Source organism: Pristiophorus japonicus, chromosome 7, assembly GCF_044704955.1.
Source record: "Pristiophorus japonicus isolate sPriJap1 chromosome 7, sPriJap1.hap1, whole genome shotgun sequence".
Lineage (NCBI taxonomy): Eukaryota > Metazoa > Chordata > Chondrichthyes > Pristiophoridae > Pristiophorus > Pristiophorus japonicus.
Genome location: NC_091983.1, coordinates 234,338,482 through 234,359,674, shown reverse-complemented (window position 1 = coordinate 234,359,674; position 21,193 = coordinate 234,338,482). Strand labels below are relative to the sequence as shown.

The 21,193-nt window shown below is 51.4% G+C and overlaps 1 pseudogene; it reads right to left on the bottom strand.

The window, feature by feature from the left end:
* LOC139266959 (netrin-G1-like) overlaps window positions 1-20,523 on the bottom strand; it is a 32,661-nt pseudogene extending 12,138 nt beyond the window's left edge.
* Between the last annotated feature and the right edge of the window lie 670 nt (window positions 20,524-21,193).

Here is a 21,193-nt window from a genome sequence, read left to right as displayed (position 1 = left end):
CAGGTGCCTCAGACCCCCAGACCCGGTCAATGTGGTGGGTTATGGTCACTCTCGGTCAGTTTGGAGAGTTATGGTCATTCCAATCAGTGTGGGGAGTTATGGTCACTCCTGGTCAGTGTGGGGAGTTATGGTCACTCCCGGTCAGTGTGCGGAGTTATGGTCACTCCCGATCAGTGTGGGGAGTTATGGTCACTCCCAGTCAGTGTGGTGAGTTATGGTCACTCCCAATCAGTATGGGGAGTTATGGTCACTCCTGGTCAGTGTGGAGAGTTATGGTCACTCCCGATCAGTGTGGGGAGTTATGGTCACTCCTGGTCAGTGTTGAGAGTTATGGTCACTCCCAATCAGTGTGGGGAGTTATGGTCACTCCCGGTCAGTGTGGGGAGTTATGGTCACTCCTGGTCAGTGTGGGGAGTTATGGTCACTCCCGGTCAATGTGGGGAGTTATGGTCACTCCCGATCAGTGTGGGGAGTTATGGTCACTCCCAGTCTGTGTGGGGGGTTATGTTCACTCCCAGTCAGTATGGGGAGTTATGGTCACTCTGCTCCCGGTCAGTCTGGGTGTTGGTTCAGGGTTGCGATATGGCGGATGGTTTGGAATGACATTGACAGCATGCGAAGGGTTAAATAAATGGGAACAAGTTGACAGGAACAAAGGGGAACAGATTGAGGCCGAGACACTCACCCAGTTCCTATTCCTGCATCTGGGATTACGGGATTACAACAGGTCACCATTGATCTCGGCCTCAGCCACCACGTGGCTTTCTACAAATCTTCCCTCCACTTCCCACTGAACATTCTCACTGAGACAGTGTTAAGAAGCATTTTCGTCTCAGCTAAGATGTGGGTCATATATATTACATCTTCCCTGCTTCATATCTGCTGCACCACTCGAGAAGATTATACTTTACTCCATAGATACACGGACAAGCAGACTCCTGATCCCAGCCCTGCTCACACCTACACTGCCTCACACCTTCACCTGTTCACACCTTCACCCGCTCACACTCTACCCCTGCTCACACTCGGCCCCCGCTCACACCTACACCTGTTCCTCGCTCACTGAGAGATGAGGGAGGTTTGAGGGAAGCGGATTATTCCCGATGCAGAAATGGGCTCTGGGTCAGCAGGTCACAGGTCACAGGTCAGAGAGTATAGGTCCAACTCACGGCCATTCGCCACGGGGTCAGGGAAGCCTGGAGAGGGAAAGAGAAACAAACAGAGTTAGAGAGACGTCTGATTAACAATCTTTATCGATAAACACATTAACACAACCCATTACACGGAGTGTTCATCAGATCGACGTCACTCAAACTCAGAACAAGGAACTGATGGGGGATTGGCGTGCTGCATCCTCTGAGCGATCACACCAGCCCTGTGTGAGACCAGGTAGAGTTGCTAAAGTGCTCCCGTAAGGTGAGTGTGAGAGTAGTATGTGGGGACGCTCCCACTACGTGCGATTAGTGTGTAAGTACGCAGAGTTAATACGTAAGGGCATCAGTGGTCACACACACCCCTCCCCCACTGCCCAGTCAGCTCACTATCCGGATATTGATCTCGGGACATTCCACACACAGCAATGGCCACAGATGTCCCTCACAACCTTCACTTCCTGATCTGCTTCAGATATTGATTACATAGAGGCTTATTCTCCTCTCACCCTCCCCAGCTGTTCCCCAGATGTTCATCCAGCTGTGAACATTCCATTCTCACATTAGTCTGCACCTCACTGCTGGCTCTGTATCTGTGGGTGTCCGGAGTAAGGTTTCAGCAAATTCAACACCTGCGGCTATTACAACCTCACCCTCTACATAATGCCAGCGATCCCCCTCGCTCACTGACCCCGACATTACATTGATAGAGGGCTTCAAAATGAGGAAGGGTTTTGATGGAGTGAATAAGGAGAAACTGTTTGCAAGGGCAGGAGGGTGGGTAACCCAAGGACACAGATTGAAGGTGATTGGCCAAAGACCCAGAGGGAGATGAGGATTATTTTTACGCAGCAAGTTGTTGTGATCTGGAATGCGCTGCCTGAAAGGGCGATGGGAGCAGATTCAATCATAACTTTCAAAAGGGAGTTGGATAAATACTTGAAAAGGCAACATTTGCAGGTCCATGGGGAAAGAGCGGGGAGTGGGACTAATTGGATAATTTTCCTTTCATTCTTTTTTTTCTTCGCTATATCTCTAATTCTTTCTCTCACTTTCCTTTTGTCTCTCTTACTTTCTGTCTCTCATTCTAACTTAATTTCTCTGCTTCTCTCTCTCCCTCTTTATCACTTTCTCTATTTCTCTGTTTCCCACTTTCTCTTTCTTTTTGTTTGTTCTCTCTTTCATTCTTTGCTTCTCTCTTTCTCCATCTCTGTCTCTTTCTCTCTCCGCCCCCCCACCCCCCCACCCTTTCCCTCAGTGTGGAGCTGTGGGCACGGACCCTATCTCTGTCCCTGGCTCTGTCCAATCTCCCGCTGTGAGTCTCTGTTCCCACATGAACACAATGACAAAGATGGGTGGGTTGTATTTTGGAGTCGGTGCATTGCCGGGAGTTGGGCTGAGAATGAAATGTGAAGGGAATCTGGTGCCGGCACTGGGCCGGGCCGGAGCAGCTCTGGTTACTCACAGACATTGGCCGTCCCTTTGGGGATTGGGAGGTACGAGCCCGCTCTCCACGCTCGGCCTTGAAAGCCTTTCTTGCATCTCTCGCAGTCCGGCCCCGTCGTGTTGTGCTCGCACTCGCAACTCAGCTTCCTCTTCTCCCAGATACAGTTGTTGGCGTGAAGATTGCACTTACACCTGGCAAAAAACAACAGCAAGCTGGTTTCAAATAAGCTGAGCAGCCGGGTTAGACTGGGGACTGGCCGCTCCGCGAGTCCGCTCTCCCTTTCCCAGCTTCGCTCTGCAAACAGCAACATTTTTCTCCCACTTACTGCCTTTCAACCCAGGCGGCGGGTCAGTTTCTGGGTGTGTTTCCGCTGATTGACGATCAGATTCTGGGCAGCAATAACAACACGTTAGGAGAGAGTTTCTGATCAGCTCCGGCCTTCCAGGCCCCTCAAAGGAAGAGCTTGCATTTATAGAGCGCCTCGCACAAGTTATTGCTTTTCAACAACAATAACACCTGCAACAACAACTTGCATTTATATAATGCATTTCGTCCCAAGGTGCTTCACAGGAGCGTAAATCAGATAAACTGACACCGAGCCACTTAAGGTGATATTAGGACAGGTGACCAAAAGCTTAGTCGAAGAGGTCAGTTTTAAGGAGCGTCTTAAGAGAGAGAGAGGTAGAGAGGGAGATGTTTAGGGAGGGAATTCCAGAGCTCAGGGCCCAGGCAGATGAAGGCACGGCCACCAATGGTGGGGCGAAGGGAGTGGGGGATGGGCAAGAGGCCTGTGGTGGAGGAGAGCAGAGATCTCGGAGGGCTGTTCCTGGTGTTGGAGGAGAGCAGAGATCTCGGAGGGCTGTAGGGTGAGAGGAGGTTACACAGATAGGGAGGAGGAGAGGCCAAGGAGCTGTTTAACTCACTGCGAGGGTGAAGCTTCATAATCCGCAGATTGTACGTTGCACATTCAGCAAATTGTCAGTTCTGGGCACTGTTTGCTGAACTAAGCAGATACCCAGGCAGTTCCTTGGAGTCACATTAACGGCAGCGTAAACATTTTACTGCTCCTGTTCTCTAATTAGTATCTGAAGATTGTCCTCGGCTAAAAGTTGGAGCGAGCCTCCCAGAAGCTGAGTGTGGAATAATGAGGGAATGGCTCCAAGCCCTGGAGATTGTGTGATGGGAGAATGGGAACTCACTGACACAGACTGAATATAGATCCAACACGAAGGAAGCCTTCAGTCACAATCATTCCTCAAATCAGGAAGGGCTTGGATCGAGTAAATGGGAGCAACTGTTTCCAGTGGCAGGAGGGTTGGGGAACAGAGGTCACAGGTTGAAGGTAATTGGTAAAAGACGCAGAGGGGAGATGAGGAGAGTTTATTTATGCAGCGAGTTGTGATCTGGAATGCGCTGCCTGAAAGGGCGGTGGGAGCAGATTCAATTGTAACTTTCAGAAGGGAATTGGATAAAATACTTCAAGGGAAAGATTTGCAGGGCTATGGGGAAAGAGCGGGGAGTGGGACTAATTGGATATCTCTTTCAAAGACCGGCACAGGCCCGATGGTCTGAATGGCCTCCCCCTGTGTTGTGTGATCCTCTCACTCTCTGAATCCTGATCAGCCTGGAGCTCGGCAGTGCTGAGAGTAAAGGGACAGACTCTGCTCGCTCCGTGCTACTCGATTGGCTGAACACTGAGCAGGAACTCGCTGACTCATCGCCAGCCAGCCAGCAGGACTGTGAAAGCTCGCTAACGGGCCCATCACCAGCGGCAGGGAGAGCTTGCACAGTGCTGGTCTGTGCCCACTGTCGCAGGGCCATTCAGGGAAGCTCAAACACCCGACACAGGGGCAGCTGACGGTGCCCAGTGGGCCGGGGGAGCGATCCCCATCTATCGCTGACAAATCTCCCCAGTTACCCAGCGTTCACATCGGAACAGGAGGAGGCCATTCAGCCCCTCGAGCCTGCTCCGCCATTCAATGGGATGATAGCTGATCTGTGACCTAACTCCATTCACCCGCCTTTGCCCCATATCCCTGAATACCATTGGCTGATAAAATCTATTAATCTCAGATTTAAAATTAACAATTGATCTTGCATCAACTGCTGTTTGTGGAAGAGAGTTCCAAACTTCTACCACCCTTTGTGTGTAGAAGTGTTTCCTAATTTGACTCCTGAAAGGTCTGGCTCTAATTTTTAGATTTTCTCCCTACTCCTAGAATCCCGAACCAGGGGAATAGTTTCTCTCTATCTACCCTTTCAGTTTCCCTTCATAACTTGAAAACTTCATTCAATTCACCTTCTAAATTCTAGGAACACAACCCTAGTTTGTGTAATCTCTCCTCGTAATTAGATGTTGGCCCTGATAGACTGCCCTTCAGATGTTCATTGAGATTGTGTGCCAGATGTTAACTCCGATATAGTGCCCTCCAGATGATAACTGCTAGAGTGCCATGCCAGATGTTATCCCTGATAAAGTATCCCAGATGTTAGCTCTGATAGAGAACACCAGCTATTTGCTCTGATGGAGTATCACCAAGTTCATAGACTGAGAGTATCCCCCAGATGTTGGCCCTGATAGAGTTCCCCAGATGTTGCCTTGATAGAGTGCCCCAGATGTTCTCCTTGATAGTGCCCCCAGATGTTGGCCTTGTGAGTGCTCCCAGATGCTGGTCCTGATAGAGTGCCCTGAAATGTTGAAACTGAGTGCCCCCAGATGTTGACCCTGAGCTCCCCCAGATATTGACCCTGTGAGTGCCCTCTCAGATGTTGGCCACGTGAGTTACCCCAGATGGTGACCCTATGAGTGCCCCAGATGTTGGCCCTGTGAGTGCTCCCCAGATCTTGCCCCTGTGAGTTAACCCAAGATGGTGTCCCTGTGAGTTAACCCCAGATGTTGACCCTGTGAGTGCCCCCAGATGTTGACCCTGAGCGCCCCCCCCCCCCGATGTTGGTCCTGTGAGTGCCCCCAGATGTTGTTCCTGTGAGTGCCCCAGATGTTGGCCTGACAGGGCACCCCCCGGGTGTGAAATGTGGGATCTGCGACTCTGGCCAGAAGGAGCGAGGAGCTCTCACCGGCCATGAATGTCCAGGTTGGAGATGGCGTAAAAGTATTTGGAGAGGTTGTGCTGGTCAACACTGGTGGCCCCAGTGGCCGGCCGGAGCAGCCTGACCCGCAGGTCGGTCAGGGTGAAGAAGTCCCTCAGGTCCTTGGTGGTGTCCAGCTGGCCGTACAGTGAGGCCATGTCCTGGAGACGGGGCCCCCCGAACAGGGCAAAACGCTCCTGGATCTCGAAGCGGACCATCTTGTCCACCTTCCACACGTAGCCCCTGGAGTACTCCTCCGTGCAGATGATATCCAGCACCGAGGCCGGGCTCAGATCCCGGGCACTTCTCGGCTCCATCCCGAAGGAGGTGAGGCAGTCGGCCGCGTAGAACTGGTAGGGTTGCCACGTCCGGCCGTGGTCCAGAGACTTCTCCAGGACCATCTGCTCCGGCCGGCCTGACTCGAAGGTGATGACTATGTCCTCGGTCAGCTCGATGGTCTTGCCCCAGGACAGAGTGATGTTGATCAGGAGGGGCTCGGGGAAACTCCTCCAGGAGACACTTTGCCAAAAGGTGTTGGGAATCCGCCCCTCATCATCCAGCATCAGCTCAAGCGGGTGTGCGAGCTCGGGCGTGTGAGCATCACACTCGTTGTTGCACATGTACGGGTTCTCCTGGAAACAGAGACGGAACAACACGGGTTAGATACAGAGTGAAGCTCCCTCTACACTGTCCCATCAAACACTCCCAGGGCAGGTACAGCACGGGTTAGATACAGAGTAAAGCTCCCTCTACACTGTCCCATCAAACACTCCCAGGGCAGATACAGCACGGGTTAGATACAGAGTAAAGCTCCCTCTACGCTGTCCCATCAAACACTCCCAGGGCAGGTACAACACGGGTTAGAGACAGAGTAAAGCTCTGCACTGTCCCATCAAACACTCCCAGGGCAGGTACAGCATGGGTTAGATACAGAGTAAAGCTCCCTCTACACTGTCCCATCAAACACTCCCAGGACAGGTACAGCACGGGTTAAATAAAACCCCAGGTCTGGACGGAACACTTCTGTGCTTTTTAAATGAATCTGGGGAAGAAATAGCAGGGGCACATATTTATTAATTAGTTTGAAAAAGGTGTCATACCCGAGGACTGGAAGATAGCTAACATAATACTTATATTTAAGAAGGGAGATAGAACATGTTCAGGGAACTGTAAACCCGTCAACTTAATATCGGTGGTTGGAGAAATAATGGAATCCTTACTAAAGGAGAATATAGAATAACATTTAGAGAGCAAAAGTATAATAATGAATAGTCAGCATGGAGTTCAAAAGGGAAAGTCTTGCTTGACCAACCTCATTGCATTCTCTGAAGAGGTAACAGAGAGAGCAGACAAGGGTAATGTAGTAGATATAATTTATCCAGATTTCCAAAAGAACTTCGATAAGGGACCACATAATAGACTAATGAATAAGGTCAGAGAATGCAGTCAGGGAGCCAGTAGCAGAATGGATAGCTCGCTGGCTTCAGGACATAAAGCAGAGAGTAGGGGTAAAGGGCAGCTATTCAGAGTGTCAGAAGGTAGAAAGTGGGGTCTCCTCATCTCCCCTCTGGTACTTTCACCAATCACCTTCAATCTGTGCCCTCTGGTTACCAACCCTCCTGCCACTGGAAACAGTGTCTCCTTATTTACTCAATCAAAATCCCTTCATGATTTTGAACACCTGTATTAAATCTCCCCTTAACCTTCTCTGCTCTGAGGAGAAAATCCCAGCTTCTCCAGAATCTCCACATAACTGAAGTCCCTCATCCCTGGGACCATTCCAGTAAATCTCGTCTGCACCCTCTCCAAGGCCCTATCATCCTTCCTAAAGTGTGGTGCCCAGAATTTGGACACAATTCTCCCGCTGGGCTCTGCCTCCACCACCCTTTCAGGCAGTGCATTCCAGATCCTAACCACTCACTGCGCAAAAACAATTTTCCTCAAGTCGCCTTTGGTTCTTTGTCAATCACCTTAAATATGTGTCCTCTGGTTCTCGAGCCTTCCGTCAATGGGAACAGTTTCTCTCTATCTACTCTGTCTAAACCCCTCATGACCATGAACACCTGTATTAAATCTCCCCTTAACCTTCTCTGCTGTAAGGAAAACAATCCCAGCTTCTCCAGTCTCTCCCTGTAACTGAAGTCCTCCATCCCTGGGACCAGGAACGAGCCCCAGCCTATTCAGCCTTTCCCCATAGTTAGATCCTCTCAGTTCCCCAATCATCCTTGGGAATCGTTTTGAGCAAAATAAAATGGACTGTAAAGAGACCAGGGATCTGACATTTGGATAGATTTCTGACATGACGACATTTTGGAAGTTTTCTTTGTTTAGATTTTCCAAAGTTCATGTTCAGTGAAAGAATCTCCGACCTCCGACCTTCAGAGATGGGAAATGAGTCTCACTGCAGCTGTCTGTTTGGGTTAGAGAGAGAGAGAAAGGGCGAGAGTTTTGTGGGCAGAATGATTAATGGGATCTTGTCTTTTTATCGTCTATTGTTAAAACAATCCCTTATTTGTGCTCAGGCCATACCCCTGGGCTCTGTGTGTCGGACCCTCGCCCAGCCTGTGGGCCTAATGATGCTTTACCTCAGGCTGGTTTGTGAGGGAGCAGTTGGAGGTGGCAGGGCTCCCTCGGGGTCACTTCAGGTCATTGACCTTCCGCGGTGAAGCAGCGATGGACACAGCGGCAGCTCCACATGTTGTGATCTGGAATGCGCTGCCTGAAAGGGCGATGGCAGCAGATTCAATCGGGAATTGGAGAAATACTTGAAGGGGAAAGATTTACAGGGCTGTGGTGAAAGAGCAGGGAGTGGGGTGAATTGGGTAACACTTTCAAAGAGCCAGCACAGGCATGATGGGCCGAATGGACTCCTTCTGTGCTGCATCATTCTATGATGCTGTGATTTTAAGTCGGGACACTGTGTGACTCGAGGGGAACTTGGAGGTGATGGTGTTCCCAGGCACCTGCTGCCCTCGTCCTTCTAGGTGGTAGAGGTGGCGGGTTTGGGAGGTGCTGCTTAAGAAGCCTTGGCGAGTTGCTGCAGTGCATCCTGTGGATCGGACACACTGGGACTCTGCCTGACATCGGCAAAACAGAATCAGCCCGACATCCTTTTCCAAATGATCAGACAGCTCGCCTGTTACACCCTCATCCCCAGCAAGTGGCTGTTGCAGCAATCAATAAAACTAATGTGTGTGATAAAGATGGAGAGCGCGGCAATATACAGAGATCATAGAGATTAATGAATCTACAATTGTCACAGCATCGACTAAAGGCAGTGACTAAAGCCGCATATTGGATTGGTTATTTTTAATACTCGATGCAGAAGGAATGGAGTGAACATTAGTACCAGAATCCTAAAGCTGTGTAAAGTATGAATGAATAATGGAACGGTGCAGATGTGACGTGCTCCTGAATTGCCGTGTCCTCGGGACATAATTAACAGCACCATGCCCCAGCGCTACAACTGACCTCCGACTGCTCCATCACTGTGTGTCCCAGGCCGTGGTCTTTGTTGGTGAAGGCACCATAAAGGTTCAGGCTCAGGTCACCAGCCATGCCCGGCCCATCCAAACCTCGCTCACCTTCTTGTTCCCTACTCAGCCTCACCCCTCCTCACACTACCCTTTCACAAGACTTCAGCCTCATCCCTAATCTGAGGTCCTTCTCACCTCATCCCACCGTTCACACATGCACTGTGAGCAGCCACGCAGATTCAAATGCACGTTTGCGCACATCCACACAGCAGCAACTATTCAACTATGGAAGGCACATGTGGCACACGATGAGCTGCACACTCACTCACACCTTCTTGTGCTTCTTACTGCAGGTGAAACTAGCTCACAACAGGAGAGAGCAGCAGTGCACCGGTGGAGGGGAGCCTGACATACAAGCCCTCAGTGACATGGAGGAGCGAGTGTCCATCCCCATGGGCACACCAGTTGGTGCGGTAGTGGCCGGAGAAGCAGCGCCCCCTGTGGACCGTGACGGTATGTGAATGCCCTTTGGCATTTCTGTGAGATCCTTGAACCTTGACAGCAAACGCCGTCCACTTCAACTGACGGGGAAGATGAAGAGGAAGGTGAGGAAAGTGTGGTGCCTGTGTGGGACCCTCCATCAGTTGCTCCGTGTGGGGACACCACCTTGGTGGAAGAGCCAACATTCCTGGGCTTTGAAGAGCCTGAGGCTCCTGACTCCAGTGGCATACAGCAGCGCCCAGAGCGAGGGGAAGTTCGGGGGCCATCTCCCCGGACAGTGAGTCGGCCTATCAGTCCTGCTCAGAGACAGTCAGACGTGGACCTGGACTTGGAGGCTATGTCCAGAGAGTCCATGCAAATGCACCGCGAGCCAATGGGTGCATTGGAGAAGGTCCCGCAGAGCATGGATACACTTGCACTGAGGTTGGGGGAGACCGCCTCAAGCATTGTCCCTGCCTCTCAGCAGTTCAATGAACCCATCCTTGCCCATTTACAGAGGGAGATGGACTCAACCAGCGACAGTGGAGTCGCAGAGGGGAGAGCGCGTGCCATGGTTGACGTGGCAGCAGCTATCGCATCACAGACCCAAGCCACGCAAGGCCTTTGTGATGTGATACTGTCAATGATTGTGGCAACAACTCTCAGAACGCTGCGTTTGAGACTCAGGCTGTCCTGAGTCAGTCACAGAGTGATGCCATGCAAACACTGACTGCTGCCATCCTCTCTGTTCCCCACAGTCCAACGGGGAGGTAACGGTGCCGAAGGAGGCCAGTAATCCGCGCTCCCGCATATTGCTCCAGATGTTGAGGCTCCGCCCTGGGGGAGGTGGCAGTGGGCCGTGGGAAATGGAACTTGTTGTCTTTGCTCAAGATGACAGCATTCTGGCTCCCACCACTGCCACTCTGCCTTTGCACCTGCTGCGGTCTACACACCAGCCAACCTAGACTGCTGCCGCCGATGCTGAGGTGGTGCAGTCTGCAGCCGGGCCTTCTAGGCCCAGAGCTGGTCCAATGTATCCTACTAGGCCATCTGTAGTGTCTGTGTTAAACACACAGCAGCCCTCAAGCAGCCTTGCTGCAGGCACTGAGGCAACATTGAGGAGGAGCAGGAGATGTGGGAGGGGGTTAAGGTAAGGGGTAGCAAATGCCAGAGCTAGTCTCAATAAAAACTTTGGCCACAATGGAGAGATGGCCTCATCCTGTAAATATGTTTGTCATGATCTGGTTGCAGTTTTTGAGGCCTGCTATTGTTGTAAGTGTATGTGCCTAATACGGCACATGGGTACTGTTGTGGAATGACAAATGGCAGGGGCCTGTGTACAGATATTATTGAGGTTAATTGTGTGTTATGGTGTTTCAAGGGGCTGTTGTTAAATGTTTATTGGTTGCTGGTCAGGGGTTGTGTTGTGTTGTTGGAGAACCGATGTATGATGAGCCGCTGACATGTGGCCCTTGTATCGGGAGCAGTGCCACGGTGTCTCCTCCGTGGCTGCTGCACCTCCTCCTCTGGCTGGCCAGTCGGGGCCTCGCCAGGCTCCTGTTCCTCTTTCTCCTCCTCCTGAGTTGGGGCTGCACTTCCCGCTGGTAAGGTCTGGGCCCTCATGATGGCCAAGTTGTGCAACATGCAGCACACCACAATGAATAGCGACACCTGTTGAGGGAAGTATTGAAGGCTGCCTCCAGAGTGGTCCAGGCTTCGGAAACGCTGCTTGAGCACCCCTATTGTCTGCTCGATGATGTTGTGAGTGGCCGCATCTTGGATCTTTGGATCCAGACCGCTCAAAATGGAGGAGAAGCATCCGAGAAGGCGACGAACACATCGAGTCTCTTTGCCGGGAGAATGCGGAAGCCAAGTACAAACAGCAGAAGGTGCGTACGACAACCCAAGCACCCCACCCACCCGTCCCTCTAACCACCATCTACCCCACCTGTGACAGAGACTGTGGATCCCACATTGGTCTCATCAGTCACCTGACAACTCATTTCAATGTGGAAGCAAGTCATCCTCGACTCCGGGGGACTGCCTAGGAAGAAGAGAAGAATTAAACATCACCATACAGCCCAGGGAGAGAGAGACACAACAGGCTCCTGCTGTGTGTGGCTGCATCAACGCGGGAAGGGAAGATATTTCAATATAAGGATCATGTATTACAGAAACTGCTCCTGCAACACTGGAGCATAAACGGAGCATCTTATGAATCATTGTTCTTTCTACAAATCCACTCATCCCTTGACATTTATTTCGGGGGTTTAAGTGTTGCTGTCTCGCATTTACACTGTGTGGTGTGACGAAGAGCCTGTCGTTATCACTAACTAAACCACTCGCTATCAGCACGGTTCAGTCCCCTGGTTAATGATATTAATTAGTGTATTATTGAGTACAGAAGTTAGTGGCTCCATAAAGTACAATCCCACAGATTGATGTCACTTCCCATCACCCAGTAATCAGGCCCTTTGTTGGAGTTAATGTTCGAGCAGAGTTGCTCAGTTAGCAGCATTTAGTGGGCCAGTACTGAGCTGAAAGATTACATAGGATTACTTATAGGATTACATATAGGATTACATAAGATACACGGCACAGAAACAGGCCATTCGGCCCCACCAGTCCATGCCGGTGTTTATGCTCCACTCGAGCCTCCTCCAGTCTTTCCTCATCTAAATCTATCCACAACCCTCTATTCCCGTCTCCCTCATACGCTTGTCTAGCCCCCCTTAATGCATCTACACTATTCGTTTTAACCACTCCCTGTGGTAGCAAGTTGCACATTCTCACCACTCTTTGGGTACAGACGTTTCTTCTGATTGGATTTCTTGGTTCTGTCTGTATCCACTCTATCAAACCCTTTCAAAATTTCAAAGACCTCTATTAGATCATCCCTCAGCATTCTCTTTTCAAGAGAAAAGTGACCCAGCCTGTTCATCCTTTCCTGATATGTATACCCTCTCATTTCTAGTATTATCCATCTCCCCACGGCCCACAGTGGGTCAGGGAGAGGGTCCTCTCCACACGGCCCACAGTGGGTCAGGGAGAGGATCCATCTCCCCACGGCCCACAGCTCAGGGAGAGGGTCCTCTCCCCACGGCCCACAATGGGTCAGGGAGAGGCTCCATCTCCCCACGGCCCACAGTGAGTCAGGGAGAGGGTCCTCTCCCCACGGCCCGCAGTGGGTCACGGAGAGGATCCATCTCCCCACGGCCCACAGTGGGTCAGGGAGAGGCTCCATCTCCCCACGGCCCACAACTCAGGGAGAGAGTCCTCTCCCCACGGCCCACAGTGGGTCAGGGAGAGGGTCCTCTCCCCACGGCCCACAGTGGGTCAGGGAGAGAGTCCATCTCCCCACGGCCCACAGTGGGTCAGGGAGAGGTTCCTCTCCCCACGGCCCACAGTGGGTCAGGGAGAGGGTCCATCTCCCCACGGCCCACAGTGGGTCAGGGAGAGGGTCCTCTCCCCACGGCCCACAGTGGGTCAGGGAGAGGATCCATCTCCCCACGGCCCACAGCTCAGGGAGAGGGTCCTCTCCCCATGGCCCACAGTGGGTCAGGGAGAGGGTCCTCTCCCCACGGCCCACAGTGGATCAGGGAGAGACTCCTCTCCCCACGGCCCACAGTGGGTCAGGGAGAGAGTCCTCTCCCCACGGCCCACAGTGGGTCAGGGAGAGAGTCCTCTCCCCACGGCCCACAGTGGGTCAGGGAGAGGGTCCATCTCCCCACGGCCCACAGTGGGTCAGGGAGAGGGTCCTCTCCCCATGGCCCACAGTGGGTCAGGGAGAGAGTCCTCTCCCCACGGCCCACAGTGGGTCAGGGAGAGAGTCCATCTCCCCACGGCCTACAGTTGGTCAGGGAGAGAGTCCTCTCCCCACGGCCCACAGTGGGTCAGGGAGAGAGTCCATCTCCCCACGGCCCACAGTGGGTCAGGGAGAGGCTCCATCTCCCCACGCCCCACAGTGGGTCAGGGAGAGGGTCCATCTCCCCACGGCCCACAGCTCAGGGAGATTGCCGTGAAGCCCAACTGATTCAGTAATGTCCTTTAGGGAAGGAAACCTGCCTCTGTAACCTGCCCGGGCCTATATGTGACTCCAGGCCCACACCAACGTGGTTGACTAGTAATGACCCTCTGAAGTGGCCGAGCGAGACACTCAGTTTGTATCAAACTCGCTCCCAGCGGATCAAGAAGGCGGCCCACCCCCACCTTCTCAGGACACCTGGGGATGGGCAATAAATGCCGGCCATGTCAGCATCCCAAGAATTAATTTAATAAAGGAACGGCGGTTTTAAGTCAACATCTTGCCAGGGAGCTCGATGGGATTCTACATTTTGGAATTTAATTATAAAGAACGTGAGCCGGCAGAAATGAATGTTTGTTCAAGTTAATGAAACCCAGAACTCTGCACCTGGTGTTTGTGTCTAAACATTTCAGCAATGAGAAGACCAGAGGGAGGTTTCAGAGAAAGAAACCAGACTGGGGAAAGATTGAGAATCTGCAGCAAATCTTCAACCAGCTGTGGTGTAATCCCACATTATTGACCGGCCTGTGTCGATCGGTCCTTATAGACCACAGCCATCGTTCATTAAACACCCAGCTTCCAATTTTAAACCGTCCGTCCCCAATGGGTGACCTCCTTCTAATGAAAGGTCCCCAATAAAGGGCCTTCTCCCCAAACTAATGTCCCCAGTGCCCCAGCCTCACGGAGACTCAGGGCTGTGAGCAGGTGTTCAGGGAACCCACCGACTGTCTGTCAAACCAGATTTAAACAAACACTTTAATCCCAGGCTCATTTCAGCTCCGTCAGTCAGCAGGTTCCTGGGGGTGGGAAATAAAACAGGAGCTCGCAGACATATACCGCCGTCCGCCCCGCTCCCCACGCACTTCCACCCCGCCGCAAACCGACTGCACCGCCCGCAATAAAAACAATCTACAAAGAGCTGAATTTTGCTCAACTCTCCACTCCATGGATTGGGGCGGGGAAAATCGGTTCGCTCAGTGAGTGTGCCCCCTTTCGGTCGGAGGGCAAATTCGGCTACAGGGTGTTTCTGGTGAATGAGCCCGTGTAATGTGGGAGGGGAGGAGGGAGTAAGAGAGAGAAAGAGAGTGGCGAGAAAGAGAGAGCAAAGACTGAATTCTAAAGCGCCATTCACTATCTCAGGATGAGAGCAGTGCAGCGCTCCCTCAGTGCTGCCCCTCCAACAGTGCAGTGCTCCTTCAGTACTGCCCCTCCGACAGTCCAGTGCTCACTTAGTACTGATGCTCCGACAGTGCAGCGCACCCTCAGAACTGCCCCTCCGACAGTGCAGCACTCCCTCCGTACTGCCCCTCCGACAGTGCAGTGCTCACTCAGTACTGATGCTCCGACAGTGTAGCGCTCCCTCAGTACTGCCCCTCCGACAGTGCAGCACTCCCTCAGTATTGCCTCTCCAACAGTGGAGCATTCCCTCAGTATTGCCCCTCCGACAGTGCAGCACTCCCTCAGTACTGCTCCTCCGACAGTGGAGCTTTCCGTCAGCACTGCCCCTATGACAGTGCAGCACTCCCTCAGTACTGCCCCTCCGACAGTGGAGCACTCCCTCAGTACTGCCCCTACGACAGTGCAGTACTCCCTCAGTACTGCCCCTCCGACAGTGCAGTGCTCACTCAGTACTGATGCTCTGACAGTGTAGCGCTCCCTCAGTACTGCCCCTCCGACAGTGCAGCACTCCCTCAGTATTGCCTCTCCGACAGTGGAGCATTCCCTCAGTATTGCCCCTCCGACAGTGCAGCACTCCCTCAGTACTGCTCCTCCGACAGTGCAGTACTCCCTCAGTACTGCACTGGGAGTCTCGACCTCGGTTTTGTGCTCAAGTCTCTGGAGTGGGACTTGAACCCTCGACTTTGCCTGTCTGCCTCTATCTGTGTTTATAATGAAATTTGCGTGTGGCCAATACAGAGAATGGGAAACAGAGAATAACAGGAGATGGAACCGAGACTCCTCATCATTCAAACTGCTCGATAGAAAAATCCATCCACTGGTGACAGGGTCAGGGGTCAGTCAGTCAGTGCCACAACAACAGTAAATCGTTCTTCAAACATTCTCCTGTCTGAGCTGCTAAAGTGAGCGAAACATTGTCAGAGAGCAGCACAGTGAGGGAGCTCTGATCCAGGAATCAAGAGACTGGGAAAGTTTAATGTGCAGCCGGTTTACTGGGGACAGTGGGCAGTGAGTGAGATATTGGGCAGGGGGAGGATTCATGGGGATAAAGTCTATGGTCTCAGGTTTAATCCACTTCCTGTAGGCCTCTCCCAAACCCTCGATTTCCCATCTGAGTATTAAAGGTTTAGTCCCAGACCCAATAGAACGGACTGCAATATTACAAAGAGAATGTTTGGCTCGTTCAGACTGAAATCCCATCTGCTGCTCGCATCTGCTGAAAATAAACTCCCTTAAAACAGGGGAAATATCACAGAATCTCACAGCACAGAAGGCCATTCGGCCCATCGTGCCTGTGTTCGCTCTTTGAAGAGCTGTTTGAACCTGCTTCAACGAAACTCCCTTAAAACAGGGAAAAATATACTTGATAAATTTGGGAAAAAGGATAAATTTGCAAGGCTATGGGGAAAGAGCAGGGAGTGGGACTAATTGGATCGCTCTCTCAAAGAGCCGGCACAGGCACGATGGGCCGAATGGCCTCCTGCTGTGCTGTGAGATTGTGTGAACAGTTGGCGGGGGAACGGATACAGATGTTAACAATCCCGAGAGGATCAGACACAATCTCCAGGCACCAGTTTACAATCAGTTCAAACTCAGCTTACAGAAATTACCCAGAAACTCCACGTTAACATTCACCAGCTGTCACCACTCGCTGGGATTTCCAGAATTGGTGATCGGATTCAGAAATAATTGGCTGTCAGACTTTTACCCGAGCAAGGCACAGACTGTGTTTCTACAGAAGTGGTGACAATTCTCCCTTTAATTCGACTGTTCGAGCTAACCTCATAACACAGTCCCTCACCCCCTCACCCCTGGTCACACTGTGTCACTGTGTCCCGTGTCCCATCTCTTTCTCCCCTCACCCCCTTACCTCCGGTCACACTGTGTCCCTGTGCCCCATGTCCCATCTCGCCCCTACAATGAGGAGCCCACTCTGCCCGCAGTATTCCAGATGTGCCTCTCCCTCGGTGTGTGCTCAGATACTGTGAGTTTTGCTTTGCAGCACGCGAAACACTCAAATCAATGAACAAATCGGCACTGAAGTGGAATTGGAGGCGAATACTTTGAGCTGGTGCCAGAGATTAATCAAATTGGGGATTACAGACCAGCGGGAGATTCTATTTCCAACACTGAGATCGATGAGCATTAACTGGTGCCTTTTGGTCGAGAAGAACTAAAACAAACAATCATATCCGCTCGATCACCAAGGCCACCTATTTCCACCTCGGTAACATCGCCCGTCTCCGCCCCTGCCTCAGCACATCTGCTGCTGAAACCCTCATCAATACTTTGTTCCCTCCAGGCTCGACCATTCCAATGTTCTCCTGGCCGGACTCCCATCTTCCACTCTCCGTAAATTTCAGCTCATCCAAACCTGTGCTGCCCGTGTCCTAACACACACAAGTCCTGTTCCCCCATCGCCCCTGTGCTCACTCACCGACGTTGTTTCCCAGTCTGGCAACACCGAAGTGGCAAGTAACATTTGTGGTCCACACCTGGAAGGCAATGATCATCTCCAACAAGCCAGAGTCCAACTACCTCTCCATGACATTCAACGGCGTTACCATTGTCGGATCCCCCACTATCAGCATCCTGGGGATCACCATTGACCAGAAACTTAACTGGACCAGCCACATAAATACTGTGGTACAAGAGCAGGTCAGAGGTGAGTATTCTGCGGCGACTGTCTCACCTCCTGACTCCCCAAAGCCTTTCCACCACCTACAAGACACAAGTCAGGCGGGTGATGGAATACTCTCCACTTGCCTGGATGACTGCAGCTCCAACAATACGCAAGAAGCTTCACACCATCCCGGACAAAGCAGCCCATCCACCACCTTAAACATTCTCTCCCTCCACCACCGGTGTACCATGGCTGCAGTGTTTACCATCTACAAGATGCACTGCAGCAACTCACCAAGACCTCTTCGGCAGCACCTCACAAACCCATGGCCTCCATGGGAACACCACCATCTCCACGTTCCCCTCCAAGTTACACTGCATCCTGATTGGGAAATATATTCAATGTTCCTTCATTGTCACTGGGTCAAAATCCTGAACTCCCTTCCTAACAGCACTGTGGGAGTAACTTCACCACACGGATTGCAGCGGTTCAAGAAGGTGGCTCATCACCACCTTCACAAGGGCAATTAGGGATGGGCAATAAATGCCGGCCTTGCCAGCGACGCCCACATCCCAGGAACAAATAAAAAACTGAAGGATGTGCCTGGGACTGAGTCTCCCAGCAGGACCGGCAGTATCTCCCTCTGCCCAGTCTCAAAGCCCATGGAGGGATTGGAAGTGCAGTTCTGTGGATTACTGGTCCAATCACAGAAGCCCTGCACCACCGTGCCCCGGTGCATTCGATCACAGCAGTTTGTGACCAGGAATTCGTGTCTTTGCACCAAGGTTACAGCCACAGTCTGAATACATTCTCACCCTGGAGTCTTTCCGTCTCACTCACCCACTCACAGTCAACACACAATCAGGGAACACAAGTTCAGGAGTCGGGACACATCGGGAAAGAAGGAGCGAGTACACCTGTCAAAAACTGTTACATATTAAAAAATGCAAACTATGAGATAACGGCCGATAAATTCAGCCGCGTTTTTATCGGTGAAAGAAAAATGATTGCGATTTCAAAAAGTCCTTCATTGTCTGTGAAGCACTTTGGGACATCCTGAGGTGTGAAACTGAGACAGTAACATCTATTGTGGTCTCACTGAGTCCGGGCCCTGTTTCACACACAGCTCCCACAGTGGGATATGGGACAGATGGAAGATTTACCTCAAGACTCGTAGTATTTTTACAACAGATTACTAATTGAGCTGGAGAATAATTCCCTCTGAGGAACTGCATGTTCTGCAATAAATTATACATTTTCAATTATTGCTGAAACATACGGCTGATTATTAAACCAGGCGTTTCCCCTCGAACAATGATGTAGGAACCAATTATCCTGAGGAGATGATTCACTCAACAAGAGCATCATTAATATTTAGAAACAGGCTTGAATTTACATCTCAAGGACATATTCCCCATTGGGGATATTGGGCAGGGCTCAGGCACAATGGAATATATTCCACACTGGAGATATTGGGCAGGGCTCAGACACAATGGGACATATTCCTCACTGGGGATATTGGGCAGGGCTCAGACACAATGGGACATATTCCTCACTGGGGATATTGGGCAGGGCTCAGGCACAATGGGACATATTCCACACTGGAGATATTGGGCAGGGCTCAGACACAATGGGACATATTCCACACTGGGGATATTGGGCAGGGCTCAGACACAATGGGACATATTCCCCACTGAAGATAATGGGCAGGGCTCAGACACAATGGGACATATTCCACACTGGAGATATTGGGCAGGGCTCAGACACAATGGGACATATTCCCCACTGGGGATATTGGGCAGGGCTCAGACACAATGGGACATATTCCCCACTGGGGATATTGGGAAGGGGTCAGACACAGGGATCAGGAGCTCCAGGGAGTGTTTATAAACATTCGAACTCCCTCCTCACATCTATTACCATGTCTAATTTTACAAACACTGCCACCCCTTATGGTGAGTCACTGGGAAGCAGCGAGTTTTGTGGTTTTCGTGTCCTGACCTTTCCTGTTCAGCCCAGCAGTTTTACATCTCCTCACAGTTCCACGAAATGCAACTTATCAGACTGTTATTCCATCCCCATATCTCCTCCTTCACCAAGCCCGCCTCCTTTCACCTCCATGATATCGTCTGTCTCTGCCACTGGCTCAGAGCTGTCTAGTTAGTCCCACTCTCCTACTCTTTCCCCATAGCCCTGTACATTTCTCCTTTCCCAGTATTTATCCAATTCCCTTTTGAATGTTATTCTTGAATCTCCTTCCACCTTCTTTTCAGGCAGCACATTCCAGATCATAAAAACTCGCTGCATTAAAACATTCTCCTCATCTCCCCCCTTGGCTTTTTTGCCAATTATCTGAAATCTGTGTCCTCTGGTTACTGGCCCTCCTGCCACATGAAACAGTGTCTCCTTATTTACTCTTTCAAAACCCTTCATGATTTTAAACACCTCATCAAATCTCCCCTTAACCTTCTCTGCTCTGAGGAGAACAATCCCAGCTTCTCCAGTCTCTTCACATAACTGAAGTCCCTCATCCCTGGAAACATTCCAGTAAATCTCCTCTGCACCCTCTCCAAGGCCTTGTCATCCTTCCTAAAGTGTGGTGCCCAGAATTGGACACAATACTCCAGTTGGGGCCGAACCAATGATGTATGAAGGTTCACCATGACTCCCTTGCTTTTGCACTCAATGCCTCTGTTAATGAAGCAAATGTAGGAGTTTGGATGGAATTCACTTTGATAAAGGCCGTTCAGTGAGCGTCCATTCACAGTGTGACACACAACAGAGGCTGTCTCAGAAAGGCTTATACTCACCAGCGTGCAGTACATCTCGGGGGTCTCTCCACACGTACTGTCGGAGGGATCTAAGCTGACCTTCAGTGACCTGGTGAGCAGGGTGGCCTCGGGCTGGCAAGCCATGTAATCCCAACTCATGGCCTGGTCCCAGTGAAGCTGGGCCTTACACAGGTCGTAGTGACCCCAGGACGGGAAGTGCTGCGCGGCGAGAGACAGGGCCACCCAAAGGGCCTGAAGGGGCAACAAACCGTACAGACGCATCGCTCCAACTGGACCCGCTCAGAGAGGGGCCATCTCGGTCCGTCTGGGGGTGATTCAGGGGGTCACTGCTCCGACTGGACCCTCTCAGAGAGGGGCGATCTCGGTCCGTCTGGGGATGATTCAGGGGGTCCCTGATCTGACTGGACCTGCTCACAGAGGGGCGATCTCGGTGCTTGCAAATGTTCCAGGTGTTGGGATTGCAGATGCTTTCCCAGTGTTGGTGCAAATGTTCCAGGTGTTGGGATTGCAGCTGTTTTCCCAGTGTTGGTGCAGGTGTTCCAGGTGTCGGGATTCCAGCTGTTTTCCCAGTGTTGGTGAAGATCTTTTAGGTGTTGAGCTTTCAGCTATTTTCCCAGTGTTTATGCAGATGTTCCGGGTGTCAGGATTCCAGCTGTTTCCCAGTGTTGGTACAGATGTTCCAGATGTTAGGATCCCAGCTGTTTCCCAGTGTTGGTACAGATGTTCTGGGTGTTGGGATTCCAGCTGTTTCCCAGTGTTGGTACAGATGTTCCAGATGTTAGGATTCCAGCTGTTTCCCAGTGTTGGTACAGATGTTCTGGGTGTTGGGATTACAGCTGTTTTCCCAGTGTTTGTACAGATGTTCCAGGTGTTGGGATCCCAACTGTTTTCCCCCCAGCTGCCCGCTGTATCAAACAGATGCTCTGATAGGCTG